This window comes from Callionymus lyra, chromosome 9 (assembly GCF_982586985.1).
Source record: "Callionymus lyra chromosome 9, fCalLyr1.hap1.1, whole genome shotgun sequence".
NCBI classification, from domain to species: Eukaryota; Metazoa; Chordata; class Actinopteri; order Syngnathiformes; family Callionymidae; genus Callionymus; species Callionymus lyra.
In genome coordinates, this window is record NC_141826.1 from 13,089,767 (window position 1) to 13,105,988 (window position 16,222).

Consider the following 16,222-nt stretch of genomic DNA (forward strand, 5'->3'; position numbering starts at 1 on the left):
CTTTTCTAGTGTTTCCCAAAACTACTGTACCTTTAACTGTTTGTGAGTACATCAGTTTGTGTTGTTTGAGAGTGTATGAGCAGTGGTGGATTGGAACTATAGAGCTCCTCCTCACTTGTAATCCCTAACTGCACCAAAATCCTTTGATGTCGTTACGCAAGTTTCTTTGTGTACAGTCATGGGAGCTCGCCGAGTACTTCATGTTTATTGTCTGTCAGCTGCCTTTGCACCTTCTTAGCAGCCACACCGGTCTCGGAGGGTATCAGCTGCAGTTTGTCGCACATGGAAATAATCCCGCTACAGAATTCCCTCAAAGAATACAGAAGTCACAACAGAGCAAAATCTTCGCAAGCTTGGATTAGCAGCTACTGGTTCTGCTTTGTTCTCGGAATAACGTCCGGATTAAATGTCAATCGTTATCCGGCTTGACGGAAGGTTGGCTCCACATTAAAGAAGCTTTATGTTCATGATGATATATCGACCTTTTAAGACTCCTGTGTTTAAGATAAGATAAGGAACTAAGAGTATGGATGACAGCAATTGTACAGAAATATAACAATAAGAGTAAAAACGATAGATGACTATAGATGATAAAGAAGATCGAGCCTCCGAATGAAAAGAGAATATCACATCATACTTCCTGTTAGAAGAAATACATTTTTGTTCAACTTCTTCAGCCTCTTGTGTGATCACGTTTTTCAAATACCTGTGTTAAACATTATCAAAGGTTACATTTATTTGTTCCCGTCAAGCTCCAATAATTCAGATGAATTTAAGTGTAACTTTGCCACCTTGAGACCTTGTCCATTCAACGGTTTCATACATACATAATATCATTGACTTTGTTCACATAAAACTGTCGTTGAGCTTCGTCCTGTTTGACTTTTCAGGCTTTAGGTTTAGAATTTTCCCCCCACATGACATGACGACCATATTCGCTGCAGCTATGTTAGCGTTTCTACCTTTTTCGTCTCCCAGGTGACAGCAAATCAAATCAATTTTACATTGTGAATAATTCATGTTTTCTATCTGTTGTGCTCTACTGTACCGTTTGGCATATTTGTAAGTAAGATGCACTCAAAAATTCAATTGTTTTTTTTTTCCCCAACCACCAGCACTGACTCGACATCAATATATGTATATATATGTATATATATATATATCCTCTTCTGTGTGACACATGTGATGTACATAAACTTTCAAGACCATATACCTCCCATGAAGTCCCTTTTTATGTGGTCCAGATGGTTTGCTATAAAAAGAAGAATGCTCATGTTGAAATTACGATCTATTGGGCCACCACAAAAAGTCCTCTGTTGGTATTCTAGGTTTCTGATCCTGATAAAGATGCCAGTGTTTAAGGTAAGATAAGGGTCATGGACTTCATTTCACTAATGCAGAGGGTCTGCAACATTTGTTGTACCGTTGACCGGATTAACGCAAAACGTAAAGATAATATTCCATGATCAGGAAAATAAAAACCTCTAAGTGCTTCACGCAAGAGCCCTGGACCGTTTTTGTATTTGCATTCATGTGTGTTTGATTGTATGCTGATGATGGTGTTCTGTATGTGTGCCAATATGTCTGAGTGTGTTTTGTTTTAACAATACAATTATAAAAGGAGGACTCTCAATGCAAAACTGTAGTTTCTCAAGAGTTTCTGTTTCCTCGTTTTCACTAATTACCTGTTGTTGTTTTTTTTTTATCAAACTTGACTGAAACAAGTGTCTTGATGTTTTAAGAGTCGTCACACGATTATCTTTCCCTAAAGACAATCCTGTCCCGTTAAAAATAAAACATTCATTTTGGTCCTGTTTTGTTTCCAGAGGTAACTAAGAATTTGATACAATTCACACACGTCTGAAAAATTCTTGTTTTTTTTTCCAATTCATTTTGAAATTGAAGATGATAAAAGATATTTTTTCGGGCTCATTTTCGACACTATTGGAGACCATTTTATTGTTGAAAGAAAGATATTACGCACACACAAGGTTACCTTACCATTTACATTTTGTTAAATGTTGAAAAATAAAGTGATAAAAATCTGTTTTTCGGACCAGAGGACTTGTGTAATAATATTTGATCGTAGTTGAGGATGTTCAAGGCAAACTTCCATTTATTAACCCTGTGCTGTGTCTCAAATCGCATACTAATCTTAGTATGCTAGAAGTTAGTATGCATCAGTTTAGTATGCATACTAACTAGTACGCAAATTCTCCACAGATAGTATGTCTCAAATCAAACCCTGAAGCTACACACTAACCGGAAATCACATGACAGCTTCTTCTTCTACTTCTATTTAACGATGTTTCAAGCAGCTGTTTGAATGCTATCGCCGACACCTGCTGGCAGCACGTATTGCAACTTTGGAAAAAGAAATAAAGAAAAAATATGAGAATCTAAATAATCGCGAGATATTTAAGCTGGTATCAGCAGCGAAGACGTGTTTATCCTCCTACTGCTGCTGAAAATACACATTTAAGTATATGCATATATATGCATTTATATATGACGTAACTTCCATTTAAAACGTCACTTAAATGGCGGCTGTTTAGTATGGTTAGTGTCCATCGAACCATGCTAGTTTTGTGGGCGTGTTAGTACGCCAATTTAGTATGCATGGCGCACTAAATTTCGCATACTAAGAATTGAGACACACTAACGTACTAAAAATACTAACTTTTAGTACGCTAGTATGCGATTTGAGACACAGCACTGGTGTTGTCTCCGGTTCAAGGTGGCCCGAAGGCCTGAAAACAAATGTAATTTGTTTATCATTTGTGTTGTCTATGGGTCACACTGAGATAATAGGGTTGAAAAATGGCTTTCAATAGAAGACTATCCTTCACTTGCAGATGATTTCTGTTCTAAGGGGAGATTTCTTAAACGTTTCCCTTTTCGTGTGAGTGTTGGTCTCTTCACAAGCCCGGCCCACCCACATCACCCGCAGACCCTTCATTAATGAAGAGGGGTCTTCATCTCAGAAGTGGCTCACAGCTGGACGGAAAGCATTTGTTAAGATGCAACAGTGTTGTGACAAAAAAAAATCCTGTTTCTGACTCTTTTATCCGGTTATTGTTTTGGTGTTGCTTCGATCTTTGAGGAGCATTTGTTTTTAGAGTCGGGTTTATATTCCTTTTGTCTACATTAGACAAATGTTTGTGTTTTATATACGTTTTATAAGCGTTATATACGTTTTATATGTTCTGCACCTGCATCTCTGGTAAACTTTAAAATGCTTACATTGATCTATTTTACTTAATTTTCTTTAAAAAAAAAAAGAAAGAATGTTCTCCCAACATTCCCATCATATACCGTATTTTCCGGACTTAAGTCGCAGTTTTTTTCATAGTTTGGCCGGGGGTGCCACTTATACTGTGGAGCGACTTATGTGTGAAAATATTAACACATTATTACCGGTATATCATTTCACATGTTATTTTCACACTAAACCGCAAGAGGGCGCTCTAGGCCTGTGTTGATAATTTCGACGTAGAAGAGGAAGCGCCGCATCTTCTACCTCCGGAGTTAGCGGAGTTGTTTAAAAGTGACACAGAGGATGAAGAGTTCATTAGATTTTAGTTATTTGGAATTACACGGATGTTTTGGTAAACTTCTTAGCATGTTATTTATGCGATAGTTATCTGAATAACTCTTAATATGTTATGTTAACATACCAGTTGTGTCATGTAACGTAAGCATACCGTACAATTATTCAGCCTATTGTTGCCTCTATTCTATTTTTATTTTAAATTGCCTTTCAAGATGACATGTCTGTTCTTGGTGTTGGATTTTATCAAATACATTTCCCCTAAAAATGCGACTTATACTCCAGTGCGACTTATATATGTTTTTTCCTTCTTTATTATGCATTTTAAGGCTGGTGCCACTGCTTTTATAGACTTTTTCAAAATGTTTAAGTACTTCATGGTCGAGGAAAACCAAATACAAGGCATCATGTACACACTGTATGATTAGCATCATATTTAAAGGGTATAAATCAGTTTTTATTGCCGTTCATTCTCCGACACATCCCTCCGTGTAGTTAAAGTCGTCTTTTTGTCCCGGTAAAAGTATTTTGTCACAGTAAAACACAATCACAGTGACTCGAGCCCCGACAGCTGCGGCAGCAACACTTCATAACAATTCCTTCACTCGAGCAGTCGTATCTCCGATACGACCAATTGTCGTGTTTTCCTTGACGCTGGTGTTTATATGTCGTATCCACTGTTGACACTGGGTTTTAACAGGGATTTATCCAGAACAAATAATCTGCAGGGGAATTACCGTATACTGCGACTATGTAAGCAGCATATTGAATCCACGGACCCATCTGCTCTGCACTGCAGCACATAACAAACTGCAGATGAAAAAAAAAGCAGGACTTGTAGAACGAATTTAAATGAGATTTTGAAGGTTGTGGCATTTGTTCTGCATTTTCTGGCTTATTGGAAATCATGCAGGACTTGACAATGGATTTTAGTTGGGTTAAGACAAGTCTGTCCATCCATCCATCCATCCATTTACGTATTTGTGTAACTGCCATCGATCTATCCATCCGTTTATTTACTCGTGTAACTACCATCCATCCATTTATCTACTCATTTAACTACCATCCATCCATTTATCTACTCATGCAACTACCATCAATTTATCTACTCATGTAACTACCATCCATCCATCTATCTACTCATGTAACTACCATCCATCTTTCTATTTATCTACTCATGTAACTACCATCCATCCATCTATCTACTCATGTAACTACCATCCATCCAGCAATCCATTTATCTACTCATGTTACTACCATCCATCCATTTATCTACTCACGTAACTGCCATCCATCCATTTATCTACTCATGTTACTACCATCCATCCATTTATCTACTCATGTAACTACCATCCATCTTTCTATTTATCTACTCATGTAACTACCGTCTATCCAGCAATCCATTTATCTACTCATGATACTACCATCCATCCATTGATCTACTCATGTAACTACTGTCCATCCAGCCATCCATTTATCTACTCATGTTACTACCATCCATCCATTTATCTACTTGTGTAACTACCATTCATCCAGCCATCCATTTATCTACTCATGTAACTACCATCCATCCAGCCATCCATTTATCTTCTCATGCTACTACCAGCCATCCATTTATATACTCGTGTAACTACCATCCATCCATTTATCTACTCATGTAACTACCATCCATCCATTTATCTACTCATCTTACTACCATCCATTTATCTACTCATGTAACTACCATCCATCCATTTATCTACTCATGTTACTACCATCCATCCATTTATCTACTCATGTTACTACCATCCATCCATTTATCTACTCATGTTACTACCATCCATCCATTTATCTACTTATGTAACTATGATCAGTCTATCAATTTATCTATTCATGTAACTACCATCCATCCATTTATCTACTCATGTAACTCCATCCATCCATTTATCTACTCATGTTACTACCATCCATCCATTTATCTACTCATGTTACTACCATCCATCCATTTATCTACTCATGTTACTACCATCCAATCATTTATCTACTCATGTAACTACCATCCATTCATTTATCTACTCATGTAATTATCATCAGTCTATCCATTTATCTACTCATGTAACTACCATCCATCCATTTATCTACTCATCTTACTACCATCCATCCATTTATCTACTCATCTTACTACCATCCATCCATTTATCTACTCATGTAACTACCATCCATCCATTTATCTACTCATGTTACTACCATCCATCCATTTATCTACTCATGTTACTACCATCCAATCATTTATCTACTCATCTAACTACCATCCATTCATTTATCTACTCATGTAACTATCATCAGTCTATCCATTTATCTATTCATGTAACTACCATCCATCCATTTATCTACTCATGTAACTCCATCCATCCATTTATCTACTCATGTTACTACCATCCATCCATTTATCTACTCATGTTACTACCATCCATCCATTTATCTACTCATGTTACTACCATCCAATCATTTATCTACTCATGTAACTACCATCCATTCATTTATCTACTCATGTAACTATCATCAGTCTATCCATTTATCTACTCATGTAACTATCATCAGTCTATCCATTTATCTATTCATGTAACTACCATCCATCTCAATAAATATTTATGTAAGTACCATCCATTTAGCTCTTATGTAACTACCATCCATCTACCCATCTATCCATTCATTAATCTATTCATGTAACTACCATCATCCATTCATCAAGTTATCTACCTGTGTAATTACTATCAGTCTACCCATATATATATATTTAAGGTAAGGTAAGGTAACTACCATTACCTCCATAATGGTAATTTGTGTAACTACTATCCATCCATATATATATTCATTAAGCCACCATCTCTCAACATCTGTCTTTCCATCCTTCCGACAATCCATTTTTATTTCCCCCATCTATCCATTTATCTATGCATGTAGCGGTCATCCGTCGATCTGTCAATCGTTCGACTGTCCGTCTTTCCATCCATCCATTTATCAATCCTTCCATCCATCCATTCTCTCGTGCATTTAGTATCCTTGCATTCCAGTAAATGTGTTCCAATAATCATAAATGTGTTGCCGCAGGAATGTGCTCTGTTTTTTTCTTTCTGGCCTAAAACCAGAGTGATGAATAGAAACATGCAAGTACGTTTAGATCCATCATGTAGAATAACATATCAAGCACACGAGCATCAAAAACATCCGCCTGCAGTCGTCGCTCAAGCTCTCGCATGAAAACCAATTAAAACATGGATCTAAACTGTTCCAGCCGCTCCAGAGGCTGTTTATAATGCACGGCACAATATGTTCACTTCAACTGTAATTGCTCGTCACACAAAGATTAAATCAAGTCTTAAGGATGAGTTCTTCTCTGAGGTGCCGGACTGCTTTCTTGGCTTTTGTTGCTGTGGGCACTGTGTCACATCAAAGCGTCTCTGATCCCCCTCAGATCTTAACACAAAACTACAGATGGAGATAAATGCACGGACTTATTTTCCCCATCAGTGAAATGTAACCCTCAGATCCAGCAATGATTCTGTGCCTCGTGGATCTTTCATTGAATGATCATCCATGACAGCATGATTTTGTACAGCTCTCAATATTTTGATTTACATAATGGTTGTAGTAATGGTGTATGTCTTTAGACGAGTATAATAGCCCTTTAATGTCATTACACATTTGAATGTCAACACATTTTCAAAAACTGGAAAATGTATACATTTAAAAAAGTTATAACTCAAAAGTGCAATTATTTACTTACATTTTAGTTACTTCACTTTGTCGTCTTGAAGACATACACAACATTTCATCTGAAACCTTTACACAGCATTTTAATCTATCATTAAATATTTTGAAATATTCTATCTCTAAAATTCTCAGATTCAAAACTTTCAAGTTTCATTTCCTGCCACTGGTGTTTTAGAAATTAAACGTGCAACAAAATCAAACTTGTGGTGATGACACATCCTCCATTATTTCTTCATTAACATTTTTTGTGCTTTCCATGTCAAATTAGGAAACGCTTGCATCAGATTTCATGTAACATATGAAAGTCACGTGACTGGAATCAGCTGATGTAATTAATTAAAGTCTATTTATGCCCAAAGACACACACATTTGGAAGACAACTTTCAAGCATGCGACCTCTCCATGGTGCTGAAATACAGCTTTATTAAAGATGTTCTTTTTCACCTTAATTGGTCTCACGCTCTCTTGCTTTAGCTAAGATCTATCGCTCTCCACCAGCCCCACCTCCAACTAGGCGATGAGCGCCCCCACAACCTGAGCAGGAAACATTAGTTACTGACTGTGGCAACGGAGAAATCCATCTAGTTTATGCCTGCTCTAGCCTGATTAAAAAAACAGTTTTTTTTATTACACCTCTATAGAATGTGAATTTGCCTTTTTTATATAGCTATAGAAATTGTGCATTTTATTGTGCTCTCTGCTCCAAGTTTGATGTCAGAAATATAAAAAAAGGAAGAAAAACGGAAAATAAACCGAGTAGGAAGGTAATTTAACAAGACAAATTTCATTTTGTGCTTCAGGGGAAAATGATTTTTCTGTGTTGAAGGGGAAATGTAGACATTTCAACACCCAACAAGCCAAAAATAAACTTGTTTTACTCTAACTGAAAAACAAAATACTATGCTTAGTTTCTTACTTCTAAGAAGTTTACTTATTATATAGAGATCAATAGCTATTGATTTTTTTCCGCCATTTCGACCTGTGTCATTGAGTTGGACAGTCAAGTATTAGCAACAGAAAAATGTAAGTAAAGGTTATTTGTAAAGTGCCTTTTTAGACCAGGGTCACAAAACGCTTTAAGAATCAAAAACAATACACAGTTAAATAGATACTTCAAAAGCTGAGGCAATGAGAAAAACACAGGGCCTGAAACTTCTGTGTAATTTCATTGCGGAAGTCGCTGTAGAGCTAAACCAATTGTCTCTATTGGATTTTATAAGCATCATGTTCAGGTGCAGAAGCTAGTCATGTGCACTGGATCACAAATGACAGAGTTAGTTCATGCTTTTGGCTCGTTAGGTTTGTCAAATATACATTTGAAACACTTCACAAGACGTGAACAATACACTTTTTAGTCACATGAGGTGCATCATTGCTTCTCACATGATTTAGAGTTCACCACCAGGAGGAAAGGAGCTTAGCATGTTTGCTGTTCTGGAGACTTGGACCAGATTGTTGGATGGCAACTGTGATGTCATGGGAAGTCGCAGACTTTGACCATGATCAGGGCAATTGAGAGTGATTTATTTCAACAGCCTTTTACTTTTTTATGGAACACAAAACCAGCGATGACACTCTGGTCTATCCCTTTAAATTTCAGAGTTCCAACTGTAGGAAAAGCATTAGATTTGATCATTTATTTTAACAAAGGCTCAATCAAAGCATCAGTTTCAGGCCAAACGGAAGTAATTTGACTTTATTTATAAGGTTTATGGGGGGGATAAATATTCCCAAAGGGTGACATTGAAAAAGCTCAGAAGAAAATAACTTTAAATAATAACCTTTATATGATTGCAACACTTAAACCTATTTAGTTAAGAAGTAGGAATATAAAAATGGATAACATGGACATATTTTACACTTGTCAGTTTATAGATCATAAATATATTAAGACCTTTGTAAGTACTGAATATCTTGGTAGTAGCCTAACGACATAGGTTACCTTTTAAATAAACTAAATGTTTAGTAATCTACTGCAGAAAAGAACAAAAAAAGGTAAACAATGTGAGGGGAAAAAAATATGTTTTTTTTCCACGTAAGGTATTTGTTGTGAACCAGATTCGAGAAGCCATGTGATAGAAAGAGACAAGGAGATCAGAAAAGTAAAAAGGTGGTAGACCAGTACAGTGAAGCATGAAAGGGAGAGTAAGAGAAATCCATTAAATTCTTCTGAAATATTAAGCAAATAAATCTATCTGTTTCCAAATACCTACCATTTCCTGAGAGAGAAAAAATGAAGTGTGCTAAAAGATTCACCACGTCGAGGATTTCCACGTGTGTGAACAGAGTGCATCCGACCTCAATGATCTCCGAGGAGAGATTTCTACGCTCCCCTTTTTTTTTTCTTTACTCACAACTGTTGTTTTATACTCTTGTTTTCCTGCAGCTGACAAATGGATGCGTAGAGAAACATCCTGATGTCCTGCGTACGATAATGTCCTCCGTTACAGAAGTGTTCCAGCGGAAAACACCGCAGTCATCGTTTTTTTTAAGTGGCTGCAGAACAACACACACATGATCTCATCTGGAGTCAATTTTTTTTTTCCACTGCACAAGCCATGGTCGATTCAGACGAAACCTCCTGGAAAATCCCATTTAGGCCGAAAGGTGCGAAGCCACGGGTAATAAAGTAATTTGTTTCTTGGCTCTGAGCTGTATCTGAAACCCTGCGAAACGAAAACAAAATAAGAATCTCCACATTTCTGCTGATAATTGCTGCACTTTCTAATTTCTCCGAGGACCCGCTGCGCGAGCAGAGAAGTGAGTGTGATGGAGTTCACATCAAATAATTTGAGGGGAAGCGGATTCTTACAAATGATGCATAACTTGATTATTTTTAGTCATGATTGACAGCCTAATGTAGGCGTATCCAGCTGTCCCAGAAGCTTTTCAGCTGTACTTTAAGTCCCATAATGCCTTGCAAGAGCTTTATGACATATTTTTTAGGCGTAATTGGGAGACCAAAATCTGATTTTTGCAAGGGCAGTTGAAGGTCATTACTTTTGGCGAGTAAGTGTTTCTTCTCGCCTCTGATCTTGTTGTCATTGGGATTCTTTCGATCAGACATATATTAAGCTCAAGTTTCTGGATGCTTAAGCCAAATTTCCAATGGATGCATTTCTGATCCGTTATCTCATTGTGTCATCTCAGGGTCTAGGTGACCCGAAGGCCCGAAAAACAAATGTTTGTGGTATCCCTTGTGATGTCTGACCTGCACCACTGCACATGTATTTCTGGAAGCAAGAAGGGTCGTTCACTTTGACCCAGAAGCAACACAAGGGATAACACAAATACATTTATTTTCGGGCCTTTAGGTCACCTTGACCCTGAATTAATACAAGGATTAGACGAACATCTGAACATGACTTGACATATTTGCCTCTTTGCTGTAATCCAGTAATTTCAACTTTGAACTGCACTAATGATGGGTTGATGAGGCTTCATGAAACAGCTGATGAGGTATCATGATACTGAGTCTTCATTAAGAAAAGCCACTAGATGGCACTCATGAACCCAGGTTATATTAAATGAATAGATCAGAGCCATAGATTACAAAGCAGAGAGTGCCATCGAATGATGCCTCATCAACTGTTTCATGACGCCTCATCACTAGATGGCGCCATTACTTGAGCTTGTGAACTTCCACGACTCCATAGTTATGCCCAAACTTTTTAGCATTCAAGCTACTTATGGTATTATCAATTTTGAAATGACTTGCCTACAACAAAAATGCAAAAAGATAAGTTTTTATAAACATATTGAGAATTATTTATATGTCCAATGTATCTGTCATTACCCGACTTGATTTAAAATCATTTAGGTCTATACAATTCGGGACATTTCATTGGTTTAATCCATTTATATTTTTACTTTTGAAAGGGAACTAGATGCTATTGTTTGTGATTCTTGTCCAACTCACATTTCTTAAGGTCAAGTTTGTGGTTTTGCTCCTGTTGTGACAGAAAAATAAGTTTTGTTTATCCAACTTCTGCACGATTTACATTTTAACGGCTTCAAAATGTGTTTCCATTGTAATAGAAATCGTGAGAAGGTCAAAGGTATCGAATCCCAGCTTTTCGTTGTTGACCTTTTTTGTTGAAGCAACACAAGTGTATTCAGGGTAATAACCGGCTTTATAAATAAGTGGAGCAGCTCGGTCATCAAGGAGGGACTCGGAGTAGAACCACTGAACCTGCTGGAAGGGCTTCTATGCTCAACCCCGCGACCTCCTTAACATCTATTAAGCGACAGATGATAAAATGATTATTAATATTTCCATTAGCCGTCTGATGGACAGGTGCTAAGTGCTACTTGGAAATTACTTTTTTCAGTTCTCACCCCGGGCTCTCATGTATTATCTGGAAATCATTTTAAAAAAGGTTTGCGGCGGCTCTGACTTTATTAAAATAGTTTTTCAAAGACGATGAAGATGATAATCAGCCGTGTTTCTCGTCGTACTAAACCTGATGCACGAGCTTCTGGTGGATTTAAAAGTTGTGCAACACAAAGATACAAATCTGTTTTATTTTTCTATATTTCCCATGAGTTGAGAAGGTTTGTGTGGATCAAGGCCACACTAAACAAGAACGTTACACTGAATTGCACAAACAACAATCGTCCGATAATTAATATGCATGTTGTTACTCGGATATTTATCGCCCCAGTAACACTTCTACCTCTTCTTTTTTTTTTCTCCATCCAGCTCTGCAAGACTGCCTTTGGGATACAGCAGCAGAAACAGCTGGTTGTCAAGGGAGACCATCAGAGAACACGGCCGAGAGAGCGAGAGAATGTTTTGGTGAGTGGTGCGTTCGGTTACCATGGTGCGTGTCCGCTTCTCATCCATTAGCATTGAATTAACCATTTAAAAAAAAATCTTGAAAAGACTTGACTGCCTCGACACCAGCCTTCACTTAGCGACGCACGACACCAGGAGAAGCTGAACAAAAAATCTTTACAGTAAATACATGTTTTTACCAACTAAAACCTGCTGCAGGAGGATGGTCACCATGAAGGTCAGGGGTCACAAACACAACAGTTTGGGCGTCTTTTTTATGAAAACCATTTATAAATATTTGATAAATATTCGGTTGTCTTGTGTTGAGTCAAGGCAATTTTTATTTTATTTAACGACTGTTTTGTTTGCCCTGTTTCATCTTCAATATAAAATCAAAGTTTTGATGTGATGATCTTTACGACTTAACCATCTGGCGTTGGACAAAAATGAAGTCTCTTTCTTTGCCTAAACTTATGAAAATGTTCGGGGCACTCATGAAATGATCTGGAGATAATATTGTACTTTCAAGAATAAATTGATATTTTTCCTATTGTTTTTGTTTGAAGTTTGCAGTTTCAAAGCTTCTGTAATACGATAAAACGTGCTTTGGAGATACTCAAGATAATAAGTTGTTCTGCCAGTAATAATTTAGGGGCTATTATTATTTTTTTTTTTGCATAAGTGAGTGTGCAGAATTTCTCCATTTTCATGAATGTTTTTATTAAAACATCCATCAGGCTAAATGAAAACAATATAAAGCACATCACTCTGGGACACTTTTTTTTTTTTTTATCTTGCTACTGTGAGGGTTTTGTTCCAATGACCCGACCTCTACCCAGTATCAATACGTGGTGGTTGTAAAATTGTCAATTCCTGACATTACTATCAGAACCTACTAGTTATACTACTCACAATCAGAACACAGCAATGAGCCAAAATTTGAAAGAACTGTTTGACCTTTTCCACATCAATTTTGACATCTGCCTAATAAGGGACAGAAAAATGTTTACATTTTTGACTGTTAAAATGTTAGATTTACCTTTATTCAAAGAGCACTTCATGTAATAATCAAGAACCAGCATGGTGAGTTTTCGCTGCCATGGCAACTGTTGTTTGACGTCCCTCTTTTTCATACAGTATTTGGCATAAACGCAGGTCTCGCATGAATCGATGTTCATCAATCATAGTGAAAAATCAATAGTAGGAAAGCAATGTCATCAGGTTTGCTCGGTATTGAGTGTTTTCTATTGTGTAACGGATGGATTGTAATCAGCGTGATTGACTTCAAACTCGCATCATAATGTAATTATAATATATATATATATTTATTCTGCCTGATCTTAATGTCTTATAGACCCGGGGTCCCCAACCTTTTTTGTATCTCGGCATGACTTACAAAAGAACTAATAAAGTGCATGAAAAACAACCATCTCACCATAACGCTGAGTCAGCAAGAGCTCTGGACTGGTTACAAAAAGATCTTTGTGTGTATTTGCATCCATGTATGTTTGATTGTATGCTGACGATGTTGTTGTGTATGTGTGTGACTCCTAGCTTTTAGAGACGTTGTGCCAATGAGTTTGTGTTTGAGAATTATTTAAATGGAAAAACTATGAAACAGAAGTTTACTTTCCATAAAGTTTGTGTTTGACTCATTTTCATTAGTTAAGAGTAAGATGTTATCTAAGAGAAAATCGGGTCTTTACAAAAATAAAGGGTATTTGAATAAACATCTGAAAAATGTTTTAAACACCATATTGAGGCAGTTTTTTTAGTAACTGTCTGTATATTTCAAGATCTGGTGAAGTTTAAAGTGCGTCTTAAATGGATCTTGGACCTTTATTGTATCATCAATCCTGGAAGTCTCCACCTCCATGGGACTCATTGTATAAAAAAAGCGGGGCGTGATTACAGCTGGCTGGAGGAGGAGTGAAGGCATTATTACATTATAATGGACTCTGCTCTTGTATCCTTTTGTTCGCTGAGATTTCAGACGGGGGAGAACTTTATGAAGTTATAAGTTCAAAACATAGTCATGATGAGGGACTTTTACTGCATCTTTGAGAGGAAGACTTCAACATTTGAAACATGCGAGTGAGTCAGGAGAGTTGGGTTTTCACATTAGTAGTTGCCCTTTAAGGTGCAACACGAACCTCCCGCTATTTGTCCTCCTCGCTACCTTGATTCATTCCGTGACCGAGCAAAGGACAGCTCAAAAAAAGTAAATGTCAGAAGACTAACTTTTAAAAGAGGGAAAAAAAAGGTTTCTCTTTACATTTTTTCGTGTTTTTATCATTTTGAAAAAACTGCTGTTCAACCCCCTACGTTGAGCACTTCAAGAAAGTACGTGGAACTCTAGAGCTGCCGGTCTAGATTGAAGAGTTTTCCCCTTTGAAATCAGCCACTAAATCAGTCAGAACCCACTTTGAGTCGCACTTTTAAGTGAAATCCATCGATGATTTCCGCACATATGCTGACTCCTTCATGACGGGAAGTGAAAATGTGACATTGAGGAGAGTGCTCCTTCTCCTTCTCCTTGCACTCAAGGGGAGCTCTCCTCTTTTCTTGCTAATTCTTCCCATTTGCTTATACGTCCGGCGTCCTTTTAACTCGCAGCCCACATGATGGGATCAGAAAGCACGGTCATCTAAGTAATGGCTTTTTATTTTTTCCTCTCCCGGCGATTCTCCCGGGGTCTGCATCGGGTGATGTATGCTCGACGCAACAGCCCCGGACAGCTCATCTCTCTCAGCCGCGGCACATGCTGCAAAGACCAATCTGTGAGATGCACTTTGGTGGCTGCTGCTGCCCCTTTCTCGACTGACGTCGGCAGATGTAGAAACATCCCCCCCCCCCTTCACGACCGCCACCCCACAATCCCCTTAGAACACATTCCCAGACAAGCCGTCGCGGGACGTACAACACCTTTTGCAACAATTGTAACCAAACACAATCGGCTTCACTCGCCGGTGAATTGTGTCTCAACTCCTCAAAACTCTCAGTCAAGAGAACCTGTACATTTTCTGACTTTCCATTTTTTTTCCCCCCATTATCTTGTCTATTCCCTTCAGCCCTGCCGCCTCCTCCTCCCTCCCAAATCCCGCTGACATTCCCAGACGACTGATGGATATCGGACCATGTCCTCCTGGAGACGTGTTCCATTATCATGCTGCCACAGTGCTCAGCCAAAAGACCTTCTAATCAATGGCCATGCAGCAGAGCGTTGTCGGAGTCGCAACAGAAGCCTCAACCTTTTTAGATTGTTATCAAATCCAACACATGGAATGAACGCATCCGTAAACACATCTTTTCAATTATCATATTTAGTCATGTCAGCTGTTTTTTTTTGTTTTGTTTTTTTCCACTCACCTGCGTGCGTCTCACCGAGGACACTTCTCAGTCATGCCCTCCTAAATGGGCATTCACGGGACAGAAGGGTCTTGAGAAGGAATTGGTTCCTTGCCGGGCGGTCGAGTCTTGCGCATCCTCTGGTGTCCCCCACTCACCCGGGTCAGTCCAACGAGAGCCCCCCTCAGCAGCTGCAGAGCCAGAGAATAGGCATGCAGTGGAATGGGAGGTGCTTAGAGGACTGTAGCGGTCATGAGATGGAAAGCGTCCTCCTCCCTCCTACATGTCTGATTTCGGCCACTGGACCAGCCACAGATGTTTTGCTCCTCGTCCTCTGGGGGTTGTTTTTTTTTTTTTCTCCGCCGCCTTCTCTCTCCCGCTCACAGTGAGAAAACAGTCTCTCCTCCTCTCACCGTCTGCATCCAGAGGCTTCGAGATGCTGAGGCAGAATGAGGAAGAGAGGGAAAAAAAAAAGGAGAGAGCAAGAGAGAGCCCAGAAGTGCGGAGGTAAAGAGAGGAAAAAAGACGAGAGTGTGCAGCAGCAGCGGGGGAGGGCTGGCTCTGAATGACTCCATCAGCGATGCACGGCAATAAATGACAGTCGTTGTCGGCGGCGTCACGAAGAAGTCATTATCGTGCGCGTGTTAATAAGCAACAGTCGCTTCTCGGAACTTTATTGCTCATCGGTTTATCGTTATCACCAATTCTGTCTTCGCTTCCATGTGGATTTAAGACGACATAAATCATCTAGAAGGAAAGTTTTCTGAAAGATGGCCACAGTTGACAAGATATTG

The 16,222-nt window shown here is 38.5% G+C and overlaps 1 protein-coding gene across 6 annotated transcripts in view; it reads right to left on the reverse strand.

Moving 5' to 3' along the window:
- frmpd3 (FERM and PDZ domain containing 3) overlaps positions 1–15,826 on the reverse strand; it is an 84,744-nt gene extending 68,918 nt beyond the window's left edge. For all 6 annotated transcript variants that reach the window (XM_087799760.1, XM_087799761.1, XM_087799756.1 and 3 more), the window contains exon 1: positions 15,450–15,826. The gene's annotated coding sequence lies outside the window, so the exon portion shown is untranslated. The remainder of the gene's footprint in view (positions 1–15,449) is intronic.
- Positions 15,827–16,222: the final 396 nt, after the last annotated feature.